Consider the following 6,957-nt stretch of genomic DNA (forward strand, 5'->3'; position numbering starts at 1 on the left):
AGACCCTTAAGTCCTCCAAATGTCTGTTCTCTAAGGAAGGGGGGGGGTAACCATCTCATTGTCTCTTCCTAGACCTATCAGCATTCCTAAAAAGATGACTGAGGTGAAGTTGGAAAGCAATTGAATCGACTTCCTCCCTCCTGTGTGTTCTCTGCCAAGAGAGAGAATTAAACAAACTCAAGGTGAAGATTTTGCTCAGATCATACCTCCACAGAAAAATGCATTTTTCCACACCATCCCCGAGAGTCCCTTAATCCTTAAAAGCAGTTTGGGGAGAACAGTGTTGTGGAGCAGTAGCTAGAAGATGCCTACTGCATTGACTGGAGATCCACTTGCGGACAGTTCTGTATACTGCAGCTATAATAAATAGAAACCAGAGACTAGTTTCCTCCCAAAATATTTCCAAGGCGATGAAAGCCTAATTTGTTGGTAAAAGGAAGGGGAAAAATAAAATTCTTCTCGAGCACAACTGCCTCTAAAACTTAAACAACTAAATTATTTTAACACAATAGAAGCAGGGTTATGCACTAACAATTGCTTATATAAAAACACACAAAACACATCACAGTGGGCTTCCAGGTAAAGACCTGTTTCAGATAACACCTTCTTTAGGCTTTAATCATCAGCTAAGTGTTCACATTACCATATGAATAAGCAACAATGTTCAATTACCCTCAAGACGTTTCCAATCCAAATGTTAAAAACGCAACAAAGAACAAAGAATCGGCATACAGCCACTGCGTTCAGCATTACATAAAGTAAATTCAAAATACCCAGCATCAAATGGGAGAAGACATTGTCTCTCATGGACTTCAGTAATCTGCCAGAACAAAACTGGGGATGTGAAGCTGTGTTTTGTGAATAACTGAGCATTTTTACACATTCATATGGTAAAAACTTAGATAATTATCAATGCCTGAAGACGGTATTATTGGAAAGAGGTCTTTAACATTCTGATGTGCTTTACCTAAGCGTTATAAGTATAATCACGTTTGTGCTGCTTTAAAATGGCTTACTTGTTACAGTTCGGGAGTCAGCAGTCTTTTAAGCATTTCCTTTATTTGATTCTCTTGCTTTTTGGATTTTAGAAATAAGAATATACAGTGGTTTGCAAAAGTATTCTGGTGTTTGCTGTGTTTTGTTGCATTATCACCTGGAACGAAGCTGGGTTGGGGGAGGGGGAGGCTTGTACCCTTTGATTCTCACAACATACCTTCCATTTTGAAGGTACAAAATCTTTTTTATTGTGTCACAAACATTATTCAAGGCAAGAAAGACAGAAATCATCATGACTGTGCACAAGTATTTGTCTCCTAAAGTTAATATTTTGCAGAGGCACCTTTTTCTGCAGTTATAGCTGCAAGTCTCCTGGGCTTATTATGCATGCACTGCTTTCCTCGTCAATCAATTTGCTGACCCTTTTAAATCGTCCTTTTGAAAAACGTTTTAAAATCATTCCCGTTTATGCATATGCTCTGGTTCTGCAATGCTGTTTTTTTTGAGTGATTATGCATTCTAAACTGTTCTGACTGTAACTGTGGGAGGGGGAACTTCCTTCGTTGTGCTGCAAAGTCACCTGACCATCACTCTGGCACATTCTGCTGGCAGGGCCTTCTAGGAATTGTAGTTCTTGGGCATGGAGACTTTTCCATGGGAGTACACAGGCTTCTGAATGGCAAAATGACCACCTTTCCCCCTCTGAGGTATACTATCCCATGTAGAGAGTGTCAGGAATCAGGCTGAGCCCAGCCTGCAGAGTCCGTGATAAAGACACACCCGAGATCCAACTATCAGTTGAAATCCAAAGAGAGCTTTATTGAACAGAGTCTACAGAAATGCTAAAGCGAGCCAAGGTCTTCCTAATCAAAAGATCTTGATAGTAACAGCAAACAATAGTCAGTTCAGAACAGTTATAGTGTTCTCTCAATAAGGGAGGAGTACATAGGCATTTCGGCGGGAGAGCAAGAGGGCACCTAAGGTGCTAAGGTTCACAGGATTGCCAGATGGCCAGAATCTAATCTCCACAGTTACAGCCTTGTTGAGACTGGGCTGTCCAGGCGAGGTCGCTAAAGGGAGATTGATAAAGTAACAGAAGAAAACTCCCATTGGGAAAGCAGGGGAAGAAACGAAACTAAATGGGCATGAATCAAGGTTCATGACAGAGAGTGGGCAGGATGGACCACAGCAGACTGCAGGCTCCCATGCAAACTTAAAGCCCTCATCATACCATCCCTTCCCCTGTGAAGGCTTTTTTAAATCACTGGTGAGACCAAAATGGGAGCCTCTGCCTGAAGCAACTCTGCTTCCTCATTCTCCTGCAACTCAAAACCGGCATTTTAGACTCCTCCACTTCACCAGCCTGATAAATTTTCAAACAAGGCCCCCCCTACCATGGTCACTGATCACAGGTAGAGCTTTGCAATCTCAGGAGTATTTGTGGAAGACTGTGGAGGAAATGCCGTGCATACCCCAGGGTAATTTTTGACTAATTTCCATAACAATACAGTTGCCAGGGCAAATGGCATGTTCACGTGATCGCTGACAATGGCAGAGTATCAGCAGCAGGTGCTTGAATTCCCATTGGTAGATGAGGGACTGCAAGCAGAAAAGAAGAGGAGACCAAAAACACACTAAATTTTCTGCATCCGAAAGACTGTCCTCAGTGCGGTCACACAAGAAAAGTCACCATAAAACTAGTTTCAGAAGCCTCGCTGAAAAAACACTGCTGGCACTGTGAGCAGTGTTTGCAATGCAAAAACAAAAATAATGCAATGGGTTTCACACTGCATAAACAGTGACACATTAAGAATTTTAAAATAAGATGTCATTTTTGGCATTCTTTTTGTGAGTTTTCCACGCTGCATAATCTGTTTAGTACATCCAGCCACTGAAATTTTTGCCCATTTCTAAGGCAAAATTGCTCCAATTCCTTCAAGTTAGATGGGTAGTGTTAGTATGCAACAATCCAAGTCACGTCACAGATTCTCGATTGGATTGAGGTCTGGGTTGTGACTAGGCTATTTCAGGGCATTAACATTTCCCCCTTTGAACCATTCCAGTGTAGCTTTAGCCAGATGCAGGATCATTGTTTGGCTGAAATGTGAATCTTCACCCCAGTCTCAAATCTCTGGCAGACTGAAATAGGTTTTTCTCAAGAATTGCCCTTTATTTAGTCTAGGCAACTGCTATAATTTGTATCTAGGCATCTGATTATATGGAGGGAGAACAGAGCAAAGCAATAAGAGAACAAATGGCAAAATCTGGCATGATTTTGAGAGATGCTTCAAAGTCTGGATGTCCATTGGCATCAGATCTGGGTGAGGAAGTAAAGCCCTCTCCCCCGGTTGAGCCAGCATATCATCTGAACCAGCTCTGCATTTCAAGCCACTCCTCCAATATATAAACCATAGCAAACAGAACTCAAACAGTTTAACTAATCCAGTTCATTTTGATAGTTGTCCCATGTAGATGGCAATGTCATGTGTGAACTGACTCTTTGAAAGACTTGAAGCTCTCAAGGAGGATTAAAAGATTAATCATATTTATTTTAAGGCTTTTATTGGATAAATGAAATCAACATGAAGGACTGGGCCAATTACAGAACAAAGAACTAGGATGAAGCTATGTAAGCAATGAATAACTCCACCAAGTGTGGACTGTCTGGTGATCAGACAGCATGGAGCTATTTATGAGAGAATAATACAGAACACGCAGAGGGAAAGCTGAGAAATACAGGAAATGCACTTGAAAGCAATACATTATTTTCAAATTGGGATTTAATGGCCAGGCATTGGAAACAGCTTTCCTCCTGGTTTGTCTGGGGATGAGTCATAAAGATCAGGACATTTTTAACAGTCAGAAAGAGATCTTCAAAGACTCTCTCACCATGTAATTAGGGTTTTGCATGTGATCACTAAGGAAAATATTTCTCTCTCTGGGAATAAAGCATAACACATCTGAGAAGGATGGGGTGTGTGTACGTGTGTGTAATAAATGAAGATTGCCAGAGCAACATTTCAAAAACAGGAACGTTCCACAGAAATTGCTTCTTCTATAGCAGGGGTAGTCAACCTGTGGCCCTCCTGATGTTCATGGACTACAATTCCCATGAGCCCCTGCCAGCGTTTGCTGGCCTCTGGAGGACATCAGGTTGACAACCCCTGTTCTATAATACTATAAGGCTACATACTAAATACTATAAGGCTACATCATTCTGAAAAGCAATTATCTTAAGATTCTCAGAGCACTTTTTTCTTTTTCTTTGCCTTCCTGTAAAATTGATAGCTCATGCTACTGATGTCCACACTGCAAAGAAGTTACGATTTTGCAGAAAATGGAAGTAAAAATGGTCCGGAACACAACATGGCCGATTAAATGATTGAAAACCGGGTTCAGTTTTTGATTTTTAAAAGCTGCAGCAACTGCATTCAGATGGCAGTATGGGTTTAAACTGACAAATTTCCTATCTTCATGACCTAAATCCATGACTATTGGCAGATTCAGTGGGAGAATGAGAGGAAGAAGAGAGGTCAAAAGGACTCACTATTTTTGTTTTTTATTCCATTGCAGAGACCTACTTTCACTTGTGCAAACAGTGAGCACCACATACAAACATTCTTTACGCACAGACCTCTGCCACCATTTCAAAAAAGTAGGTCAGTGTGGCATTTGAACATCTTAAAACAAACAAGAGATGAATGGCAATAAAGCCTGGCCCAAAGCTTTCAGACTATTGTGGTGGTTGCTAGAGACACTTTGATAAAGAAGGACCACAAAGCAACCTCTGAAAGACGTCTCTAACCTGCTGATTAAATCAGATTTGCTTTTGCTCTCTGTACTTCAATATACTGCCCATGCCAGGAAGAAGACAATTTAAAAACTCTCTGGTTCTTTTCAAATAGGCCCTTGATGTCGTGTCTAAGGATAGAACAAGGTGATCTGATTTATTACTGAAATAATATTCGCATGAGATGCATCAAATCCTATACAAATACAGCATTGGCACAATGTGTATTTTTGTCTTATACAAGCATGATGTCAGTAGTACAATAGTTACACTTTGCAATTATATCATCTTGTGTCAATGGTTACAACAGGCTGCTAGGGTACATAGGGATGCCAGACTCCAGGTAGAACCTGAAGATCCCTCCAAATTACAACTCATCTCTAGACTACAGAAGTCATATCCCCTTAAGAAAATGGATGTTTTGGAGGGTGGACTCTATGGCATTGTGCCCCACTCAGGTCCTTCTCCTCAGGTTCCACTCCTAAATCTCCATGAGCTTCCCCATAGTGCAGATTTACAACCAGGGAGCTCCTGGATCACAGCTTCTTCTTTTAGCCTGAAGGCTACATCACCATCTACCCAATATAACCTGATATGTTTGTACAAGCATGACTCAAATGATTCAGAAAGATGGACTGCTTATCTGAGAAATAGTGGACCTCTGTCCATATTTGACCCTCTAATTAGAGGGTATCATGTAACTGAGTGACCCACAATATGGCACCAACTTGTTCTCTCGACATCCCTCGACTCAGCCTTTCATCCTTCCGAGGTCAGTGACCCTACCTTTCCCCTGCTATATCCAGAAGTGGATATAACCCTTGATATTTGAAAAAGTGGCATCAGTAAGTGTGCTTTTTAATTAACTCCCTTCTCCATGGCTTGTAGCAAAGGAGTCTTCCCTGATTGGCCAGTGTATCAGTTCAAAGACTTCCTGGTTCCTGGTTGCAAGGCTTGTCTTAAAGTGACTGCACTCCAGAAGCCCTAACTTCTCTCAGCAGAGATTTGCTTCTTGGATTTATTCCCCTTTCCTCTGTTGTCTCCAATCCTCACCCACCCCCTTTCAAGAAAAGAAAGAGACTCCTGCTACACTTGGTTCCCCCCCCCTTCTGAGCTTCCCTAATCACATGCAGAACACTTTGTTTCAATTGGGGGGAGATAGAGGAACACCTGAGTTCAAATTGATCTAAATTTAGCAGGATCCACAATGGAATAAACAAAGTGAAGAATCTGCCCTGGTTCCCCTCTGTGATGTATGTTTCTTTAAGAAGATCACTCTCTTCACACCTGTGATGTATTTAAGAAACATGAGATGCTTGTTTTCTGGTGGGTTGTTCTTCCTTTGTTCTCTCCTCTTGTGTTTTGCTGCTCCTGCTGTCTTTTAATTATCTTGCAAATAAACATACCTGTGTTTAAAAAGACAATCTGGACATTGTTTCTGGGGCCGGCAGAGACATTACACCCTCTACCTAAATGGAACAAAAAACACAAATCACCTGTGGTCCTATAGGTAACTCCCATTTATAAACTGAAGTGACTAATATCACAGAAATGGTTGCCCCCATTATAGGCCTAGCTTGAAATCTTCCAAACTCTTATAATTGCTCCCCTACACACACACACACACACACACACACACACTGCAGTTACTGGTCCTCCCTCCCATGATAGCCATTTAATTATGACCCTTGCTGTATACCCACAAAGGAACCATAGATTAAACCAAGTTTGGACTGCTGATCTAGCTAAATTATATAAGTAGCTGCAATAATATCTGCATATTCCCTGCACCAGCTTATTTGGGCTCCTCTGCAAATGAATAAGGCATCTTTCCTGGAATAAGGCATCACTGTAATGCTTGGGAGTTTCAGAGTTCAGGGATATGAATTTTGGTTTACTGTTGGAGACTGGAGCAGACAGTCACCTCAAATCATCTCCCAAGCTCTGCTAGTCATATGGAAATAAGACTACTGTCCAGTGATGGCAGTCCCTAGAATAAACAGGAAACTGCCCTTATTCTCCAAGGACAAGAGGGTTACAGAATAATTATACAACCTTTCCCCACATAACATGAGACAGATGCATTTTGCTTTCTTTCCCTGATGAACTATAAATCCACAAAGAAGAAAGGGTATCTTCCCGTGCCTTCCAACAGATGAAAATAAGTACAT

This window comes from Paroedura picta, chromosome 5 (assembly GCF_049243985.1).
Source record: "Paroedura picta isolate Pp20150507F chromosome 5, Ppicta_v3.0, whole genome shotgun sequence".
In the NCBI taxonomy this organism is placed as follows: domain Eukaryota; kingdom Metazoa; phylum Chordata; class Lepidosauria; order Squamata; family Gekkonidae; genus Paroedura; species Paroedura picta.